We start from the raw sequence: 23,005 nt of genomic DNA on the forward strand, positions 1-23,005 counted from the left end.
CAATGCTCATTCAAGTGCAAAGATACAAGTTGCATCCACTTTGGGGATCATAATCTTGTCACATGCCTGAAATGCCTCTGCAAGGCTAACATGTAGGGCATGAGAGCAATAGCCTTCTTCTGCTGTGCATTCCTAGGAAATATATTTGTGTCACATTGCATTTGAGTTCCATTCTACTACCATGCTACTCCACTACTAGTCAGCTGCTGCTGATACGGAGCAAGGTGAACTGTAAGTCCTGAAAAACCTGATTCCTTTCTTCTCTAACTTGATACTTCCCACCTAGGCCCCTTCCACACAGCTGAATAAAATCCCACATTATCTGCTTTGAATGGGGATATATGGCAGTGTGGACTCAGGGCCCTTTCACACAGCCCTATAGCCCAGAATATCAAGGCAGAAAATCCCACAATATCTGCTTTGAACTGGAATATATGGCAGTATGAACTCAGATAACCCAGTTCAAAGAAGATATTGTGGGATTTTCTGCCTTGATATTCTGGGATATAGGGCTGTATGGAAGGGCCCACAGAGAACCCAGTTCAAAGCAGATATTGTCGGTTATTCTGCCTTGATATTCTGGGCTTTATGGCTACGTGGAAGGGCCTTTAGACTGGAGGCAGTTGCTGCTGTTTAGGGGTTTCTCAACATCTCTCTTTACTCTAAGGCAGTGGTTCTCAATCTGGGGTCCCCAGATGTTTTTGGCCTACAACTCTCAGAAATCCCAGCCAGTTTATCAGCTGTTAGAGTTTCTGAGAGTTGAAGGCTAAAAATACCTGGGGACCCCAGGTTGAGAACCACTGCTCTAAGGGCTTCATTGCATGAGCTGGGGGAAAGCAGAGGGAACTGTCTTACTTCATTACCTACCATCGAGGTCAGTCTTCTGAGATGGCCAACCATCCAACCCACATCCTTTCCCCATTTTTCTCTGTTGTCTCTCTCTCTCTCTCTCTCTCTTTTTTTTTTTTTTTTTTTTTTTTTTTGCAGTTTGGAGTTGGATAGCACCCAACTCCTGAAGAAGCCGTCTGGGCTCTGTTCCCATGTGCTGTGGAGTCTCACAGAGTCCCATCAGAAGTGCCCTTGAGTCATGGAATGGCCTCTCTGGGACTCAATTTCTGAAGCACATGGAAAGAGAACCTAGACTGCATACGATGGGGTCGTAATACCAGATGTGTGCAACGCAGTAAACAATAAATACAAAAGAAAAATCTGATTCACTCCCGTTGCTTAAAACCCAGTGTTCTATATCAAAAAAGACTATAAAAATGAGATTCTATGTATATTTAAAGAGGAAAGAATATATTTTATAGGGTTGTTGTGAGTTTTCCGAGCTGTATGGCTATGTTCCAGAAACATTCTCTCCTGACATTTCACCTGCATCTATGGCAGGCATCCTCAGAGGTTGTGAGGTTTGTTGAAAACTATATATGCTATAGTATTTCATCTCAAATGTTTATAGGTCTGTGGCCGCAATTACTTTCCAGCTTCTTCCTTTTTTGGTGTATAGTGACAATCAGTGGAAAAGTCTAAATGACACAACTTTCAACAGTCTTTTGAAATGTTACTGGCACAACGCCTATGAACTATGCCCCCCCCCCCCAATCCTTATGAAGCAATGTAGCAATACTCCAAACTTTAAGTTTATAACATGGTAACTGACACAGCAAAATGTTTAATAAGCATATGTATAGTGTGATGAAAGTGGACTGAATACGTTTTTCCTTTTCTTTTCCCCTATAACAGTAGGGGTTGGGGTCATCCAATTGTAATTTGATCAAGAAATGTTTATTCTATGTTTTTATGAGCTACTGCAGTCAAAAGTGAGAGAGGAGCTTTGGTTTTAGTTATCACTGCAGAATGGGTGAAGTGTTTTCATAGAGCTGATGGAGAAAAACATAATGAAACCCACCTCTGTTGCACTCTTTATTCTTCCAGAAAGAAAGAATGGACTGGTCACAGCTGCTAACTGGGTAAACGATAAACAGTAACCTTGGCTGTAATCTTATACTCTTCTACCTTGGAAATGAACCCTATTGAACCCACCTGTATTTTCTTTTGTGAGAAAAGCACAGGATTTCACTGTTACTGAATCTTAATGTTTTCTTCTAGTTATATTGGTGCAGCACATACTCCACTACTATCACTACCACTACCTGTTCCTCCTCTTCCTCTTCCTCCTCCTCTTCGTCTTCTTCCCTGGCTTTTCTCTCAGGACTAAGATCCAAAAAGGCTAAATTCTCCCTGTCCTGGCTTCCTTTTGTAACAGTGTTCGGTAACCCATAGTGCAGTGGTGAACCTATGGCACACATACCAGAAGGGGCATGCAGCTCCCTCTCTCCTGGCACACATGCCATTGTCTGCCTCCAGCTCATCATCCTGCCTCCCTTGCTCAGTTGCTCTCCTGTGCCTGCTCCCTGCTCGCCTGCCCCGCTTGCCCGCCACCCCACTTGCTTGCTTTCCCCTTGCTCAGCACTCAAGCTCACCACCACCCTCACTCAGCCACCCAAGTGCCCAAACCCCTCCTCCCCCAGGTTTGGGCAGCAAGCAGTCCATAAGCCTCTTTTGCAGTCTGCTCTTGTTGCTTTAAAATAGTGCCAAATGAGTTAGCCAAATTTGCTGGAAGGAGTCTAACCTTTAATTACTAAATCAACTGTTTGATCAATTCAAATTGTAACTCTAGTTTAAGTACATAAATGTTGTAAACAATATTTCACTTTAAAAGAATGAGTATGCCACAATCATGGAGAATCAATAATCATAAGACTATCTTAAATAACAAAATGCATTTCTTTATCAATCAAGATATGTTGAAGCCTCAACATTGCAAACAGCAGCCAAAATATATAGAACCAAAGTATATACTGCAACCTAATTTGACTTATACCTGGTTTTTAAAATGAAATTTACTACGCATGAACCTTGAACAATATCCATTTCTACTGGAACAATATATTACACATAGCTTTGGAGTAGAAGAAATGATAACGCGCCCCCACCCCCAAGTTTACAGGGCCTGATATGTCTATAATTTGACTGGTTGCAGTACTTATTTTAAGTTCATAGACAGCCTTTCAGTACAGCTGGTACAACAAAATCACAGAAAATTTTGCTGTTTAGTAGTACTCTACTTTCCATCAATAACTACTTTCTATCAATCCATACTTAAGTAAATTGTGTGCTGAAGACTCTTTGTGGTTCTATAATAACAATATTATACAATTAAACTTGAGTTTCACACTATGTACAGTTTTTTTTTTTACAAAAAATCACCCACTTTGTAAGAAAATAAAGATGGTAGAATGAATCACTTGTTAAGCTTAAATTATCAATAAAGGTATAAGTTGTTGAGTAAGGAGACTTTCAAGTTTTAAAAACTAATAATCTCTAACTATCAAACTTTATCTTTGTGTTTGAATGATACAACTTTAGATCACCAAGACATTTGAAAAATAAATGAAACAAGCAAGGGTTGGTGAACAAGAACAAAAGATAAAATATAGTGCTAGAAAACCTTCAGTTCACACATGTGCATATACACTCATTCCTCAAAACTCTGGCATAAATGCAATTATCTCCAGGCATATACTTGTGCACTTCAATATTTTCCCACACTGTCTTACATCCATATATTTGTATTGTTATGCTTGCATTCACTCATACAAACACAAAGACCCAGAACTGGGAGTGTTTTGAGTACCAAACATAGGCTTCTGAGTTGTCTTCTGCTGTTAGTGAACCATACTAAGTAAGCACACTGGAATTGAAACATGCGATGCCTACACTTCCATCAACATTGCTGTTGTCTTCCAAAATGTGGATTACACCTTTCTCACTGTGACTGGTTTTACACAGATGCCATAGTGCAGTTCCAAGCCTGCTTGAGAGTGGGATGTCCACAAAACTTACACCTCTGATGTACATTTTAAAAAACTCACCAGAAAGTCTGGAATAATCCAGAAAATCCACTCAGATGATCACAGTTCATCTCTTGCAGGGACTGGAAAATATAGAGTACTTGTCAGGACACCGCTAGTGCTGACGCACTTTTTAAAAATGCCAAAACACAGCTAACCAGAAGATAAACAAGTACTCCCACAAAAGAGGAAAGCACATCATTCCCTTTGTTCTCATTCCATTTGCCCTGCTGTGGTCCAGCACTGATCCCAAAATTACATGGATGTGTGCATCAGTGCACTTCAGCAGACTGGGTAAGGAATAAAAAAAATAAGGGGTTCCATTCCAATCCATAATCAGTGGATACTACAGCCATCTTCTCAGCCTCAAAACAGTTCCTGACATGTATTGTCGAAGGCTTTCATGGCTGGAATCATTAGGTTCTTGTGGGTTTTTTCGGGCTATAGAGCCATGTTCTAGAGGCATTTCTCCTGACGTTTCACCTGCATCTATGGCAAGCATGCTCAGAGGTTGTGAGGTCTGTTGGAATTTTTCCTACTTCCAACAGACCTCACAACCTCTGAGGATGCTTGCCATAGATGCAGGCGAAACGTCAGGAGAAATGCCTCTAGAACATGGCTCTATAGCCCGAAAAAACCCACAAGAACCTAGTTCCTGACATGCTTGTATAGGAGCTCGCAACGTGGTTTGGTTTCATGCACTTCCTGACTCAATCTTAGTGTCTGTGTATATCCGTCCTGGAAAAGCTTCCTATATGGTAGAGAGTGATTCGACATAAAGTGTAATCCCAATTTCTCGGGGTTCCAATTCATACACAGAATATCCATCAATTTAGGAATTTCTCATTTTCAAAGCCCTTAATGCATGAAAGGGAACCAGGGACAAAGGCTAGCACATTAAACCTGCTTTTGTATTTATTCAGCTTGCTTAAGTAATTAATGAATAGGTGTTATGTCTGTCACTACATTCCAAAATCTTTATCCATCTCTATATCTAATCCATATCCTTTATATCCTCCTGTGCTTTCATTCAACTCTCATTTCCATCTTTCTTCCATTGTCCTTCTCCCATCTCTACCCACTTGTGCTATCTTCTATCTTTCCAAACTCCCTTTTATTGTCTCTCTCCAAAAGTGCCTACCTAGCAACATCATCATGCACTGCTTCCAAAACTGCCAGTGTTAAATCAGTATGTGAAATGATTTTGAGATGAAACTTTCTTCTAAACAGCTGCTATATCATGGATAGAAAAGGGTAAACTAAAACCAGTCCACAGATATATAAATCCTTTTTCTTAGTTCCAACAGACCTCACTACCTCTGAGGATGCTTGCCATAGATGCAGGCGAAACGTCAGGAGAAATGCCTCTAGAACATGGCCATATAGCCCGAAAAAACCTACAACAACCCAGTGATTTCGGCCATGAAAGCCTTCGACAATACATAAAACCAATGCATGTTAATAGTGGTGGTAAAAGTGCAGCAGAAATTTTCAACTAGAAGAGAAAACAAGAGGCAAGGAACTAGGTACGCAAGCACTATATACACAAACAACAGGCAAATAGGTAGGCAAGTAACATACACACTAACTTCAGTGCCTGGTACACTCATGCCCTGACAACCTGAAGCTAGCATAACCTCTGCATTATATGTTTCCCTTTGGAGACACTAGAGACTAAAACAGCTGTATACTTGCTTTCTTAAAGAATACTCCCCTCAATACAGTAAATGGAAATGTAAAGAAGTCTTAATCAGTGTTTTAAACATATTGTATGATAATTATCTAGAAAGTCAACGTTTATAACCATTTCTTCATCACTATTTTGCCAAAGTTAAGTGAAGACTTATGCTATTAGCAACATAACAAAAATAATTTCAAAAAAATGAAAATGTAAGGAAATGTATCATACTGGATTTATTCTACTTCACACCATCTGTTCTCAGGGCTGAGAAGTGTTATTTTTATTCCATAGCAGCTTTATAGACACAGTTAGCCTTAGTACAAAACAGGTGACAGTTAAAAAAACTAGTAAGAAAGTGCAACATTCTTTAACTGACATTTACTGCATTGGCCTTGGACTTCTAATCTTTACCAGACAGGCACACAAATCAATCCATCAGCTCATAAAGGTGTGCTTTCTTAACCTCTAAAACAGATGGGATTGGCCAGAAATGTCTAGCATGTCAGACTGTTAATCACCATTGCCCTCTGAACAAAATAACTCACTTAAGTTGAGGTACGGTTGCACTGTAACTGACATTAGTCTGTGGGAAACCCATTTAGCTGTCACATACTCCTGCCACTCCTGCTCTCCCTTAATTAAGCCTAATGTCTTATAATCCGACCCTTTGTGCTAACCTATTAACCCTATCTAGTACAAGTTCAAACATGTTAAGCGAAAAACTTGCTGTAAAATATTAAATGCCAACCAAACTACAGAAAGTAAAAACTACTTTTCTCTAAGCCTACACAATGTTTCCACCTGCCCGAAATTTACCACCTAAATTGGGAAATGATCCTGAGATATATATATATATATATATATATATATATATATATACACACACACACACACACACACACAGTGTGTGTGTGTGTGTGTGTGTATATATACACACACACACACACACACACACACACAGGCCATGCAATATTTCAGAATCTACAGAATATTGAGGACACAGAAATCCTGAGCTCATTAAGTGCTATATCCCATAGTTATGTACAAATTTCTGAAGGATGAAAAAGACAAAAAGACTTCGTCTCTTACAACATTCTATTCTGTTCCAAGTTGGCCAAAACCCTTGACATCTGTGACAGGGTTGGGTACACACTACAATGTACGACTATTGATCCTTATTTATTGAAAATAATCTCAATCCTTGCATGATTAACTGTGTGTGTGTGTGTAATTAATTGTTGGTACCCTCTTGCAGAGTATGCCAGAATAAAAATAGTTGTACAAGCAGCTGCACTTTACCATGAGTTGCATAAGTATGCTTCTTTGGTCCTACAAGTGCAGCCAATAGTTCTGCAAATACACACACAGTTCTCTCACACACTATGAATTTAGTGTGCGAGTAGGAGCCATGGTGGCAGTTAGTTAAACCCTTGTGCCGGCTGGACTGCTAACCCGAAGGTTGGGTTGCTGACCTGAAGGTTGCCGGTTCAAATCCACGAGATGGGGTGAGCTCTGGTCTGTCAGCTCTAGCTTGCAGAGACATGAGAGAAGTCTCCCAGAAAGATAGTAACACATTCGGCCGTTCCCCGGGTAATGTCTCTGTAGACAGCCAATTCTTTCACACCAGAAGCAACTTGCAGTATGTTCTCAAGTAGTTTCTGACACGATTTAAAAATGTAGTCGGTAGAGATCTATTTTATCACTGATTAAGAGTGAACTCAAAGTCTTGATGTGTGGTCATATAATAGAAAAATCAGATGAACTAAATTGACATTTATACAATATATTAAATATTAGATTATTTAAAAGTTACATAAATTAAATTAAATAATTACAAAGACTCTGATGCGTTATAAGGCTATGCATGTTATATATGTTGAAAGCCAATGCATTATAGCAGTCTGAGCACTGGACAACTCTAGGTACAAGGATTTGAATTCTTGCTCAACCATGGGGAGACTCACTAGGTGACCTTGGAGAAGTCATACAGTCTCAGCCCCTTCTGAACAAATCTTGCCAGGAAAATCTTGTGATAGGGTCGCTTTAGGTTGCCATAAGTCAAAAACGACTTGAAGACACAGATCAAAAAATTTATATTTCATATTGGTGAGATTACATGTAAATTTAGAATGCACCAGATTTGACATTGCTTTCATGTGCAAAATATTAGATGGAGTAAACATTTTCAGATTTGCCTTGATCTACTCATCAGGTAATTCCCCTACTCATTTTAACATAACCTCTCCCTTTGTTTACATATAACTATACAAAATCCCTATGTATGTTAATTATAACATTGGAACTTCTGTATCTAACTATTATTGTAGTTATTCATTTTGTTAAATTTGAAACAATGCATGCTCACAAGAAAACATTTCTCATCACATTGTTGTTGTTGTTGTTGTATTGCATTTCTATATCTCTTTTCCCACCCCGGTGGCGGCGGCGGCGGCGGGGGGGGGGGGGGGGGACGGGACGGGACTCAAAGCATTGTACAATATAATAAATGGCAAAAATTCAATGCCAAATGTAGATATAAAAGCAATAATAACACATCTAAATCAATAACATATAATTATGAATTTAAACCATTAAAACTAAACAAAAACACATCAAACATGGACATAAAATATATTAGTCATTTTAGACATTGCATCAATCCTATGATTGCCATTTAGCTGCTTCAGTAGTACTATCACTCACAGAACACCTGCTGGCATAGCCTGATTTTGAGTTGTTTTCTAACTGGGGAGGGAGTTCCACAGCTGTGGGGCCACCACTGAGAAGGCCCTGTCTCGTTTACACCAATTGTGCTTGCGACAACAGTAAGACCGAGAGCAGGACCTCTCCAGCCAATCTTAATGCTCAAACTGGTTCATATGTAACTCCAAAACATATCATTTTAGCCACCAATACCTTACATGGGATCAAATACAATATAATGTATTTGAAATGACAATATATACTGTAAAATCTAAAACATATAGTTTAAATTTACAAAACGATCCTCATTTCTGGGTATACTCAAAAACATAACAAAAAATAAGACACTGATATGCTTCACTGCCTGATACTTATATATGAAGAAGTAAGTAACATCCCCTGGTCGGCCTCCCCAAGCCCATGCTAAGAGCCATCAGCTCCATCCGGTGTAGGAGGTCCATTCTGCTAACCATTGGGTTTGTCACTAGCAAACAAGGATTTCTATCAAGGATCTGTGACAAGAATTCTGCTTCTGTTTGCTACAGTTTCTCTCACTGATAGAGAGGAATGGAAAGAGCATAAACCTGCATCCCAACCTCCTTCGATCAATAAGCCTGCTAGATGTTGGATAGTTTGGAGGGGTATTTATGACCATGACAACAGTGTCACAATCATTACTCATTACTACTAAATATTGAGAAGTTATGAATCTGTAACTAAAAAACAGAATGCCAGGCAGAGTTCCTAAACCCTCGCTAATCTTCTAAACGGTAACCCAGTTTTCTAAAATACCAATGTTTTAGCCTTGCTTTAGCCCGCTCTATACTAAAAGATATTTTATTTCAGTGCTAGAAAATACTCCATATCATTAAAATCTAGTTTTTCATTTATGTATCTTTTACAGTACAGTGGGCCTCATGGACGCACATCTGATATTATGAAATGACAGTGACATGTACTGTGCTGAAGCATATCAATGCCATTTTATGTATAGAACATAATGATCCATGCTCGGAGGGAACTGCAGATCTGGAGAGTCCACATGCTGCCCTGCTCTCGAGTTCCTTAGAAATTATTTTGTTGCATGGGTTAAAAAGATAGGTTGAAGGGGGCATTATTCAGCTGTTGCAAAGGTACAATAACTATAAATGTGAATTCTACTAAAATATTAACTTCAGCTTTTATTGTTAAATGCTGTCAAGCCAACTTCAACTTATGGCATCCCTAAAAATGAAAGACCTCCAAATAATCCTGTCTTCATCAGCCATGCTCAGGTCTAGCAAATTCAAGCAGCATAGTCAATACTGAGCAGAATGCGAACTACAATTTTTCATCGATAAGAAGTCCTAACACCAATGTATTGTTGAAGGTTTTCATGGCCGGAATCACTGGGTTGTTGTAGGTTTTTTCGGGTTATATGGCCATGCTCTAGAACATGGCCATATAGCCCGAAAAAAACCTACAACAACCCAGTCCTAAAACCTCCATCTAATGGACATTTTCCGATAAAGCTAGAGTTACCATATGCCTATCTAACCCAATGCTTTAACTGCCTTTGGGCCTGACTTTAATCAGAGTAATCTGCTGAATCTTTATCCATGTAAATTTGGTGCATTATCAAAATGTTATAAAGGGCACAGGACCCACAAAAATATATGAAAAGATGGCATTTACATGACTCAGTGGAAGATGGTCTCATCCACCCGCTCTGCTTTGTGACACTTGTGACAGAATTCTGCAATCTGTCCCCAAAGGTGACTCAAACACATGATTCTCAGATGAAGAATTATAGTTCTTAAAAGAACTACTATGCTGATAATAACATTTCAGCCACACCATCAGAACATGCAAAATAAAAAGGTGTCAAAATTATGCAATTCTTTACACTCCATGGTGCTATATTTTGTGCTAGGCTGTTTTTCATAATAATTGTAATGGGTTACATATAAGTGGATTCAAATTCACTGGAGGAGGGAACTTCAAACCAGCAAAGCCTTCTGTCAGCAAAGTGGAAGAGCTTCCATTTTTAGTGAACCACCCCCTTCCAATATGTTTCATATAGTTAGTAACCTTTGTATGTGAGAAGTGACACAAAAGAGAAGGAATTGTCACAATACACCTTCCTCCCTGTGGCATTCAACTGGATCAAAGACTGTTTGAGTCTCCCATTAGATACAACCATAAGATTTTGTTGTTTCAACTATCATGGTAAGCTGGCATTGCATGCATGGTATTGCTAAAAAATTACACAGTTCAGTCCATTTATGAAAATATTTTGCTCTTTTCTTGTTGTCAGAATAAGCATAATGAATAGTATTTAATACCCTTGAGAGCCATCCAGGTGCACTGGTTTGAATACTGAACTAGATTGTGGTATACAAGATCCAAATTCTCACTCTACCATGAAAAGCCAATGGATGTCCGTGGATAAACCAATGGATGACAGCACTCTATGTGTAGTCCAATGGGCAGCAGCCAGATTTCTCACTGGAGCGGTGTACAGGGAGTGCATAACCCCCCTGTTACATCAATTCCATTGGCTACCAGTTTGCTACTGGGCTCAATTCAAAGTGCTGGCTTTGGCCTATAAAGCCCTAAACAGTTCTGGTTCAACTTACCTCTCTGAACATATCTCCCTTTATGAGCCAGTTAGAGCCTTAAGATCAGCTGGGAAGGCCCTGCTCTTGATCCCACTCCCTTCGCAAGCATGACTGGTGGGAACAGGAGATGGGGCCTTCTCAGTGGTGGCCCCTCAGCTGTGGAACTCCCTTCCCAGTGAGATCAGACTGGCCCCTTCCCTCCTGGACTTCAGGAAAATGTTAAAGACCTGGCTGGCCTTTGGAGAGTAGTGTAATATTCTGACTTCAATGTAGCAGCTTCAATAATGACGATGGGACTTGTATTGTGTTTGAATCTGTTCTATTGCATTTATATGTTTAAATTGTTATAGAATTTGATATATCTTTGTTATTTGTTTGTATAATGCGGCATTGAATTTTGCCATAATCTGTAAGCCACTCTGAATCCCCTTCGGGGTTGAGAAGAATGCATTATAAATATAGTAAATAAAATAAATAAATAAATAAATAAATTCTCATTCTAAGAGGAGAGGGATGGCAAATATCCTTAACTAAATCTTGCCAAGAAAAGATGCAACGGCTAGGATCATCATAAGTTGGAGATGACTTGAAGGCACATACCAACAACAAATAGGATTGCATTTTTAATACAAATCAACATAAAAAATATCAGAGACCCTTAACTTATACATAGTAAAATACAAAATATAGGTAAGCATCAGAAAGTGAGTTCAAATTTCAAGGCATTTAAAACCTGTTTGCAAATAGCAATAAGTATAGCTGTTTAAAATTGTTTTATAATTAACATTTATTTATTTAAGAATATAAAATAAATATACATTTCTGAATGATGTGTATATTTCCATTTACTTTAATGAGAACATTAAGGTAGTCTATCCTTTCAAATTACAGAAAACTAAACAGAAAATAAATTTGCCTATTTATTATTCAATGACTGATGGGGCAGTACTGCTGCTTTTGTCATAGAATGCATACAGGGATGAGATAAGATTTTGGGCTAAACATTGTTTTTGATCAAGTCATGAGATAAGGATTTTGAGTGAATGTATCATTGTCTGCTTTCAATTCTTCATACAATAATGGGTAAATTGCTAGTTGTTGGATGACATCAGACACAATGCAACAGATCCAAATATGTGCCCGTCAAAAAAGGTAGTCATGAGCTGATGTAATTTTTCTACTTGCTATTGTCCTCATCAGCCCCCACACACAACACTAAGAAACATTCAAAGAATCACAAAATCCAATAATTTTGTGGAGGCAGGAAAGAATAATTAAAAAACCTGGCAGAGACTTATATGGCCTTATTCTGCCCAACTTACTAAATATTTCCTTTATTGCGATAGGACATCTCTCATTCACCTCACCTTATTCCACTTAGCAAGATCTTGCATGGCATATAGCATCCTGAAGGGACCCTAGTGCTGGTGAGGAGAGACAAACATAGGAAATACAGTTTCGTCTTTTTATTTCTGTGAACATAGACTTAGATCTAACCCACAAACAGTTAGGATATGTGGTTTGAAATAAATGTATATTCTTCATCGTTGATGAGGAAAGGAACTTAAAATTAAAAAATCACAGAGTTGGAAGGGACCTGAAGTGCCATATAGTCCCTCTATACCAGACTAGAATAGACAAATAAAATACTCCTGAGAGATAGCCATCAAATCTCCAAAGAAGGAGAATTCCACCATTCTCCACAGCATGCTGTTCCACTTTTGGACAGCTTACACAGTAAAGAGGATCTTCCACATGTTTAAGTGAACTCTTTTTCCTTGTAATCTGAATCATATTCATGTTCAATTGTTCAGTGGAAGAGCATTGGATGAGCCTTGCTTAAACCGATCTCTTGCCTCTCAGAAGTGTATTAAATAGAACACTGGAGCAACAGCTCCTCATGCTGTACACATCTGATATTCAGAAATGTAGTTCCTCTTATTATGGGAAGTCTAGTTAGATATAGAGAATGCCAGGTTGGCGCAGTGGTCAGAGCATTGGACTACATGGAAACCCCTTGGGTGACCTTGGGAAAGTCATGAATGGTTAGCCTCAGGGGAAGGTAAAGACAACCTTCCTCTAAACAGATCTTGCCAAGAAAACCTCATGATAGATTTGTCTTAGGCACACAACAACAACAACAACAACATTTGATATAATTACTATTAACTATAGTAGTGTCTCACTTATACAACCTTCCCTGATCTAACGTTCTGTATTATCCAACACAGTCTGCCTCCTACCCGGATCCACAGCTGTTTCAATACATTGCGATATTTTGGTGCTAAATTTGTAAATACAGTAATTACTACATAATGTTACTATGTACTGAACTACTTTTTCTAACAAGTTGTTGTAAAACATCATGTTTTGGTACTTAATTTATAAAATCATAATATAATTGGATGTTTAATAGGCTTTTCCTTAATCCCTCCTTATTATCGAACATTTTCGCTTATCCAAAGTTCTGCCAGCCCGTTTATGTTGGATAAGCGAGACTCTGCTGCATTAATAAACCTATTATCCATTAATTTATCCAATCTTTTTTGAAAATTATATCCCTCTAGGTTTGTTTTCATCCAGCCATTTCAAACTCCCATGAACATACATGTTATATATCCCTTGTGTTGCACCAGATATGAGGCCCTCCAGATGTGACTGAACCATAACACAACACTCCTCACCATTGGCTAGGACTCATGGGAGCTAGAATTCAACATCTGGACAGCCACAAATTTCACACTTGTACATTGTAGTTTCTTGAATGAGATATCAGAAACACAATTAGGTAATTTGACACTGACTTAAATGTTGCAGAAAAAAAAGTTTCCTTGTTCATCAGTTCAAAAGTTCAAAAATAATTTGCGTAAAGCATACAAATGGAAAACACACTGTGCTTTTCAAACTATTCCTTATCTCAACAATCTTTACAACAATTTTGTACGGCAGGCATCTGCGAAATCATTTCTGGCCAAAACCACCTAGCGATTTAAACTGGAAACTTCCTGGCCCTAATGCACAATTCTAAACATGTCTACTCAAAAGGAAGGTTTATTGGGTTCACTAGGGCTTATATCTGGAACTCTGAATGTAGAGCTGCTTTGAACATCATAAGCCTGCAGCTGAGAAGCCAGCTGTTTGCCCTATAAGAACTGAGAATGAGGTCTACTTTTTTCCTTTCACATACTCCATTTTCAAGACAGTACATTTTGATGAGCACTGCTTTTTTATACATTCTGGATGCAAGGAACCCTTTATGGGGTGTCTACTACCAAGAAAATCCTGCATCACCTGTATGCTATAGAGGATCCTGATATATGTACCATATGCTGGTCTCACCTTTTAAGTCTTGATTGGTCCATATTAACCAAGAAGGCACTGGATTACCTAAAGTCTCCTATGGTTCTACTTTGCTAGGAGCAGAGGAACAAAAAGCATCCATAAACATTACAGTGGTTTCCCTGAAATTCGTTGAGAGATCCTAATAAGCTTCCAAAAACACAATCATTTCGCAAAACTGTATAAAACCATTGCTCGCCACTCAAAGTATATATAGAGATACTATTAAAAGGAAACTCTTGTACCGATGTTGAACATTAAAAATCTAAGGTATATTCAAGAAGCAATAGTCAAAATGATATTTACATTTTTCATGTGTATTTCTTGAGGAAAAAATAGGCTTTTGCATATATATAAAAGTAAAGGTAAAGGTTTCCCTTTGACATTCTCTAGTCTGTCTGACTCTGGGGGGTGGTGCTTATTTCCATTTCTAAGCCAAAGAGTTACGGAAGGTAATGGAGTGCCATTACCTTCCTGTCTGAGTGGTACCTACTGATCTACTGCTAGGTTGGCAGAAGCTGGGGCCAACAGTGGGAGCTCACCCTGCTCCCCGGATTTGAACCGCCAACCTTTCTGTCAGCAAGTTCGGCAACTCAGCGATTTAACCCACTGTGCCACCAGGGGCTCCAGCATATATAGATATAGATAAAGATATAGATATACACACACACATATTTTTATTTAATGCTTTGAGTGACACTTTTCTGATTCAGAAATTATGTAAGAATACTAAAAGAATGAAAGAACCAATCAGCAAACCAAAGTAGGTGTGACATTAAATATATGTATAGTCTTTTTTGCTAAACATTGCTTTCCCTGAAGAGTGATAATTAACAGAATCACAGTGACCATGGAGGTCAGATTTAACCCTTTCCTCTATGCAATGTCATATGAAGGGGAATATTTCCTTTAGCACTGATGCTAAAGAGGAATTTTGTCTGGATGGGAAAACAGGCTTCAGGTGATGAAATTTTCTTCAGGACTATAACAAAGGTGGAAAGGGTTAAAGTACTTCTTCATGCTCTTCTGATCTAGTAACTAATCATCTCTTCTCTTGTGGATGCCACCTATATATTTTTTGAAAGATTCAAGTAAAATTCAAGTCACATTTAGCGACACTTCTAATTTGACAGAACGAATTCCCATACAAAATTTGTTGTTAAGTGTCTAATTCCTCACCCTGAAACTTAAGTTTTCCAACATGATACGAAGAAAACAGTAAAAGTTATCTGACGTTTTAATTTTAAAGATAATTCCAGCTACTCAGCAAACATAGGATCAAGGCACAAATAATTTTTTGTGCCCACACCCGACTTGCTACTACATGAAGATACACTGTAGAGGTTTTGTAGCCTCTGCCTAACAGATATCAAAAGTTGATAAGAAAACACTCATATTCATTTCTGACCCAGTTTTAGACCCATAATCCCTCAAAGAGAATTTGCATATCTCTAAATATTGAAAAAAAACTGAAAGAACCTATCAATTCCCAAAGAAAAGTGCCTTAAGCGTATTACAAATGCTGAAAAATGAAACAAACTGCAAGTATTTCGTTTTAATTTTTGTTGTCTTGAAATTACACCTTGCACTTGTCCCTCACAGAACAGAACTGTATCCTAAAAGATGTGAGGCAAAACATTTCTGCTAAGATCAATCCAATTTTGTTCCTTTTTTACTATTCAAAACATGGAAAGTAAACCTAGACAGTTAAGACAGCGAAGACACATGGAAGACTGCAGTTCCCTAACACAACTATCGATTGATCAAGTTAGTCATTGTGCCACACCCTCAATATTTGTCATTTGTCTATTTGTACAATCGCTTTGCAATCACTTTACTCAAATATATGATCTCTTTTACCATGCCAGTTAAAGTTAAAAAGTCAATCTTTTTTTGTAACTTTAGTTTTAACAATCTGCACTACGTGAGAAGTCATGCATTTCACAGAATTGTTTTGCCACTATTAAAAACACTTATTACCAACATTTTCCCAGCAGATATTTCTATACTCTGCTCTGCATACTCTTACATCATAAGATCACAGAGCAATAACATTTAAACACGGATTCACTCACATCTGCCACTATAAGACATTTCATTCCATAGCTAAAGAAGAAAGATCTGCATCAGGTGAGCATATCTACATGAATGAAACCACCATTTTTTTCTAAATCCAGCATTGAATTTGAGCTCTTTTCCTAATCAACTCTATAATTATTTAAATTGTGCCACCAGAACCTAAATACATCAGAAGGCACCATGTCTTGTCTGATTTAGGAAGCTAAGCGGGGCCAGCTCTGGTTAGGACTTAGATGGGAGACCACCAGGGATACCAACAAGTGCTGCAGACTATATTTCAGAAAGAATTGGCAAAACCATCTCTGAGTATTTCTTGTCTAAGAAAATACTATGAAATTCATGGAGTTGCGATAAATCAACAGGCAACTTAAAGACACATATATACCAACGTATTGTGCCATAACCCAGTACCAAATGAATTTCAGTGTGAATTCTAAGATTTTTTTTTAAGTTTGTCTTTCCAAATGTAACATATACTAGAATGTTTCCCTAAATATCACTTCCACAGCTGGAAAGCCTATAAGATATTCTAAGATGCCCATGCCTGTCAAAACATTTGCCATCTTAAACCAAATCACAATACATTCAAAAAAACAAACAAATAAAAGCACTTAATGTTACCAAGAATAACCTTCTATCATTTTATAAAACTCTTAGTCATGAGCCTGTGTTTTCAATTACAATCCCTCAAGAATTAAAGGTGTGTGTGTATATATATCTTTGGATTCATGTTCTCTGTTAGCAGCACTGGATCATGATAAGGTGAGATGTTGTTATCAGTATATGGAGCAACAGACGGCGCAAGGGCTTTAAATAGAGACCTTTGCCTCAAAAGAAGACTGGTTACAGGAGGGCACAAAAGTGTATATATGATCAAAATGATGAGAAAGCACCTTTTACGGAGGATGGTGTGGGGGTTTGTCTGTGACACATGAGAGGGGGCGGAAGAATCATGACTAAAAAATCTGAAGGTCTCCAGCCCTGGTTGGGTGCATGTGTTTGGATATGGAAAGGGAGTGAATAAATAACAGGAGCTGAGCAGAGACTGACATAAGGCATGGCCTTGCCTGGTGTGGTTTTGCAGGCGACTAAGGAGGGGAGATCATCCCTTTGAAAGGAGAGCTGAGGAGGAAGAGGAGGAGGCAAAGAGGGGAGACCAAGGGGGCACCCCAACTGTGGAATGGATGCAGTCAGAGACCCCTTCTACACAGTTGAATAAAATCCTATATTTTCTGCTTTGGACTAGAATATATGACAGTGTGGATTCAGATAACCCAGTTCAAAGATTTTTTTTTTCATGTCAGTAGCAACTTGAGAAACTGTAAGTCGTGTCTGGTGTGAGAGAATTGGCGGTCTGCAAGGGCATTGCTCAAGGGACACCCAGATGTTTGATGTTTTATCATCCTTGTGGGAAGCTACTCTCATGTCCCTGCATGGGGAGAGGGAGCGCAAACTGCACTCCCCAGATTCTACCCACTCACCTATCAGTCTTCAGTCCTGTCGGCACAAGGGTTTAACCCATTGCACCACCCTCTATTCAAAGATGGTATTGTGGGATTTTCTGCCTTGATATTCTGAGTTATATGTTTGAGTGTTGACGGGCCCTTTTTTGTGTCACGAGAAGCTTGAGAAACTGCAAGTCGCTTTTGGCATGAGAGAACTGGCCATCTGCAAGGACATTGCCCAGGGGAAGCCCAGGTGTTTGATTTTTTACCATTCTTGTGGGAGGCTTCTCTCATGTCTCCGCATGGGGAGCTGGAGCGGACAGAGGGAGCTCAACCCGCTCTCCCTGGATTTGAACCACTGACCAGCAATCCTGCCAGCACACAAGGGCTCAGTGCTCTGGAATCATAGGGCCCTTCCACACAGCCCTATATGCCAGAATATGAAGGCAGAAAATCCCACAATATCTGCTTTGAACTGAGTTATCTGGGTCTACACTCAGATAATGTGGGCTTTTCTGCCTTGATATTCTGGCAGATAGGGCTGTGTGGAAGGGCCCATAGCCACGTGTAGCTTGGTGAGGCGGCAGCACTCTTGGGCAGAGAAGGCGTAAGACCTTGTAAAACTGCAACACCAGAGAGTTTTAGCACAGAGCCATGGCAGTCAAAGTGCATGGATCTTTCAAAGCTGTGCGAGCCTGTGCCCAGCTTGGCTTCCTGAGAGGCGCCGCCGCAGCCATGGCGCACAAGACTTGGGATAATTCAGGGAAAGGGGGGGGGGGGCTTCTTGGCATCCCTATATCCCAGAATATCAAGGCAGGAAATCCCACAATATCTGCTTTGAATTGGCACCCCACCCCCCTCCACAAAGCTGAATAAGATCCCACATTATCTGCTTTAGAACTGGAATATATGGCAGTGTGGACTCAGATAACCCAGTTCAAAGCAGATATTGTGGGATTTTCTGGCTTGATATTCTGAGTTACATGGTTGTGTGGAAGGGCCCTGGGTTATCTGAACCTATACTCAGGGCCCTTCCACACAGCCCTATATCCCAGAATATGAAGGCAGAAAATACCACAATATCTGCTTTGAACTGGGTTATCGGCGTCCACACTCAGATAATGTGGGATTTTCTGCCTGGGTATTCTGGGATGTAGGGCTGTGTAAAAGGGCTGGGGAATACAAGGCAGAAGAGGTGAACATTTCAGGGGATTCCTGGTGATTTCAATCAGTCAAAAGAGGCACTGAGGGGAAGGGGGAGACCCCAACTTTTCCCTGCCCACCCATGTCTAAGGGCCCTTCCACACAGCCCTATATCCCAGAATATCAAGGCAGGACATCCCACAATATCTGGTTTGAACTGAGTTATCTGAGGGCCCTTCCACACAGCTCTATATTCCAGAATATCAAGGCAGAAAACCCCACATTATCTGAGTGTGGATGCAGATTACCTAGTTCAAAGCAGGTATTGTGGGATTGTCTGTCTTGATATCCTGGGCTATAGGGCTGTGCGGAAGGGCCCTAAGGGATGATCAAACTTTAAGTGTCCAACGTTTTGTTGGCGGCTTTCATGGCCAGAATCACTGTTTTTTTGTAAGTTTCCCAGACTGTCTGGCCATGAAGCATTATCTACTGACATTTCGCCCAAATATGTGGCAGGCATCCTCAGAGGTTGAGAGGTCTGTTGGAAACTAGGAAAATGGGGATTGTATATCTGTGGGTTGTCCAGGGTGGGATAAAGAACTCTTGTCTGTTGGAGGTAGGTGTCAATGTTTCAATTGGCCGTGTTCTAGAAGCATTCTCTCCTGACGTTTCGCCTGCATCTATGGCAGGCATTCTCAGAGGTTGTGAGGTTGTAAGGTGTCCATTTCAGAGAGGGAAAGGTGGTGGTGGGTGGTGGTGGGGGGATTGAAAACCTGCCTGCCTGCTACCGGAAACAATGTTGTTGATATGCTCCCTCCCTCCTTCGGGAATGACAGCTCCTAGCCTGGCTTCCCGAGCTTGTTATTCAAAGGCGAAGAAGACTAATGAGAGGCTCCCTTTGCGCCCTGAGCCCTCTCGCCTCTTGGCTCCGCGCTCCTGCCCATCTGCCAGGGCAGCGCCTCTGCCTCCCTCTCTCTCTCTCTGCCTTCTTCTCCCTCTGCCTCTCCCCAAAGCCCCCCGCCAACCTCCGCGGCCATTTCCTCCGTCCCTCCTGCTCCTCCTCCTCCCTCTCTCGCCCTTCCTTCCCCCTCCGTAAGAGGGGAAAGGCGGCCCAGCCAAGCCACGGTGGCAGCAGCAGCAGCAGCGTCGCCAAGCAGGCACTCGACTCACCCTTGGCCGCCTCGCTCTGCTTGGCCTCTTCTCCTTTGCCTCGCTTGGCCAAAACGCCCGGGCTCCGGAGGCTTGAATGGCCAGGGAAACGGGGAAGGCGCAGAGCAGGGAGGAAGGCAGGCGTCTCTCGCCCCCTCGGGTCTCCTCCTGCGCCTCTCGCTGGCTCTCCACAGGAAAAGACGCCTCGAGTCTCCTCCTCCTCCTCCTCTTCCTCCTCCTCTCTCTCCGGTTCGGGGCTCTGCTGCAATGCCTGTGAGGCTGACTTTCAAAGCTTCACCCGCAGCCTGTGATCCTCCCTCCCTCCCTCCTCTCCCGCCTGCCCTCTCTCTCTCTCTCTTCTCTCTCCCTCCCTTTCTCTCTCCCTCCTCCTTTCCGCCTGTCACAATCCCTCCACCCGCCTCCTCTCCTCGCCATTCATCGCTCCAGCCAAGTTTCTCACTGGGTTTTCTTCCTTCCCCCCTTTCTCTCTCTCTCTCTCTCTCTCTCCCCCGCCACCCCCTTGACACAGGAAGGCAGATGCCTTGGGAAGCCAGGGCGGGGAGGGACACCTCCAGGCTCGGTCGGGACTGCACGCAGCTTCCCTCAAACCCTTCCTGTTTGTTGGTGACACACTTTGAAGGCAGGCTTCCTTTTGCGACAGTCACGCAGGTTTACTAGCAAAGCCCAAGGTTCAACAGACCCTTGAGAAGAGGGAAGGGCCAAGACATAGTAGCCATTGTAACAAGGAATACAATACATCTCGGGGGGGGGGGGGGGGAGAAATGATGGGTAACATCATAACATATTCCAAAGATGTTTTTTCTTCTCATTTCTCATAACATTTACACACTACAGCAGTGGTTCTCAACCTTTCTTTTGACCAGGGACCACTCTCCAACATTAGTACCAAAAGGGTTACAAATCAGTTTTCAGTCAACTTTAGATTCTCTTTGGTTATTTGAGGTGCTGATTCAGAAAATGGCATTGGGTAGACCACATCAGCTCCAGTAGGAGTCCCCGGTGGTACTTTACTTACTTCCTTAGGCGATCCCTCGTTGTCCGAGTAGGATAGTCTTCCAAGATCAATGTACTGGTGGTGGGTCTGTAGGTGACTGTGGAGCCCTATTCCCACTTCAAGGTGCAGGTTCTTACCTACAAAGCCCTGAATGGTTTGGGACCTGCCTACCTGCATGACCACATTTCTGTGTACGAACCCACATGATCTCTTTGATCATCTGAAGAGGCCCTACTCACGCTCCCACCTCCATCGCAGGCGCAATTGGTGGGGACGAGGGAGAGGGCCTTCTCGGTGGTGCCCCCCCCCCCGACTCTGGAACTCCCTCCCCAAGGATATTAGGCACACCCCAACTTTGGCAATTTTTAGGAGGAGCTTGAAAACGTGGTTGTTCCAGTGTGCCTTCCCAGAATAAGGAAACTCCCACCAATATGTTCCTAATTACACCTTATTAGTGATCTAGAACTGTCTGTACACCCCATTCTTTTCCGAAATTCTATTCTAGTTATATTTCACCTGGTCTTGTCCCGCATTATTTTTTTAATTTTAACTATTACATTTGGCCCAACCATTGGTTTTTAAATGTTACTGTGTTATTATCGATGTTTACTGCCTATTTTTTGTTTATGAGTTTTATTTTATTGTTTTGTATTACTGCTTTGATGTTTTTTGCTGATGTACTGTGGGCTCGGCCTCATGTAAGCCGCGTCGAGTCCCTTGGGGAGATGGTAGCGGGGTATAAATAAAGTTTTATTATTATTATTATTATTATTTATTCTTGATCTGCATCTTCTCCCACCAGGCATGTAGCCGGGGGGGGGGGGGGCTCGGGGGGCTTCAGCCCCCCCCCCCCCCGAAATTCTCATGGTGGTTCGCGAAAAGGCTTTACTGGTGCATTACTTAAACTGTTATGTTTATTCATATCATGATCTGATCACCATACTCAATATATCCCATATGCATGGGGGTATTGGGGTAATGATACAAAAGGTTTGCTAGGGTAGACACTCTTTCACTCAGACTCAGCCCCCCCCTGAAACTCATCCCCCCGAAACCCCCCTGAAAAAAATTCACACCCCCCCCCCCCCGAAACGAAATCCTGGCTACGGGCTTGTCTCCCACAGTGAAGGGCATTGGTTTCCAGGTGGAAGGTGGTCTCGATCAGGGTTGGCTTGACGCGCCTTCCTCTTGACACGTTTCTCTCTTTCACCCTCCATTCATGCCTCTTCAAATTCTACAGCACTGCTGGTCACAGCTGACCTCCAGCTAGAGCGCTCAAGGGCCAGGGCTTCCCAGTTCTGTGCCAGAGTTTTTAAGGTTGGCTATGAGCCCATCTTTAAATCACTTCCTGCCCACCAACATTCCGTTTTCCATTCTTGAGTTCGGAGTAGAGCAACTGCTTTGGGAGACGGTGGTCGGGCATCCGGACAACGTGGCCGGTCCAGCGGAGTTGATGGCGGAGGACCATCACTTCAATGCTGGTGGTCTTTGCTTCTTCCAGCACTCTGACATTTGTCTGCTTCTCTTCACAAGAGATTTGCAGGATTTTCCAGAGGCAGCGCTGGTGGAATAGTTCCAGGAGTTGCATGTGATGTCTGTAGACAGTCCACATTTAGCAGTTGTATAGCAGGGTTGGGAGGACAATTGCTTTATAAACAAGCACCTTGATATCCCTACGGATGTCCCAGTCCTCAAACACTCTCTGCTTCTTTCAGAAAAAAGCAGCACTCACAGAGCTCAGGTGGTGTTGTATTTCAGTGTCAATGTTGACTTTTGTGGAGAGGTAGCTGCCAAGGTACTGGTGGCTGATCAACATTTCCCCGGTGGTGCGGTGGGTTAAACCCCTGTACTGGAAGGACTGAAGACCGACAGGTCGAAGGTTCAAATCCAGGGAGAGCGCAGATGATCTCCCTCTGTCAGTTCCAGCTCCCCATGGG

The 23,005-nt window shown here is 41.4% G+C and overlaps 1 protein-coding gene across 1 annotated transcript in view; it reads right to left on the reverse strand.

Annotated features, from left to right (window-relative positions):
* Positions 1-20,387, reverse strand: part of NRIP1 (nuclear receptor interacting protein 1) — a 100,316-nt gene extending 79,929 nt beyond the window's left edge. The window contains exon 1 of the mRNA XM_060770502.2: positions 20,075-20,387. The gene's annotated coding sequence lies outside the window, so the exon portion shown is untranslated. The remainder of the gene's footprint in view (positions 1-20,074) is intronic.
* Between the last annotated feature and the right edge of the window lie 2,618 nt (positions 20,388-23,005).

This window comes from Anolis sagrei, chromosome 3 (genome assembly GCF_037176765.1).
Source record: "Anolis sagrei isolate rAnoSag1 chromosome 3, rAnoSag1.mat, whole genome shotgun sequence".
Taxonomy (NCBI): Eukaryota; Metazoa; Chordata; class Lepidosauria; order Squamata; family Dactyloidae; genus Anolis; species Anolis sagrei.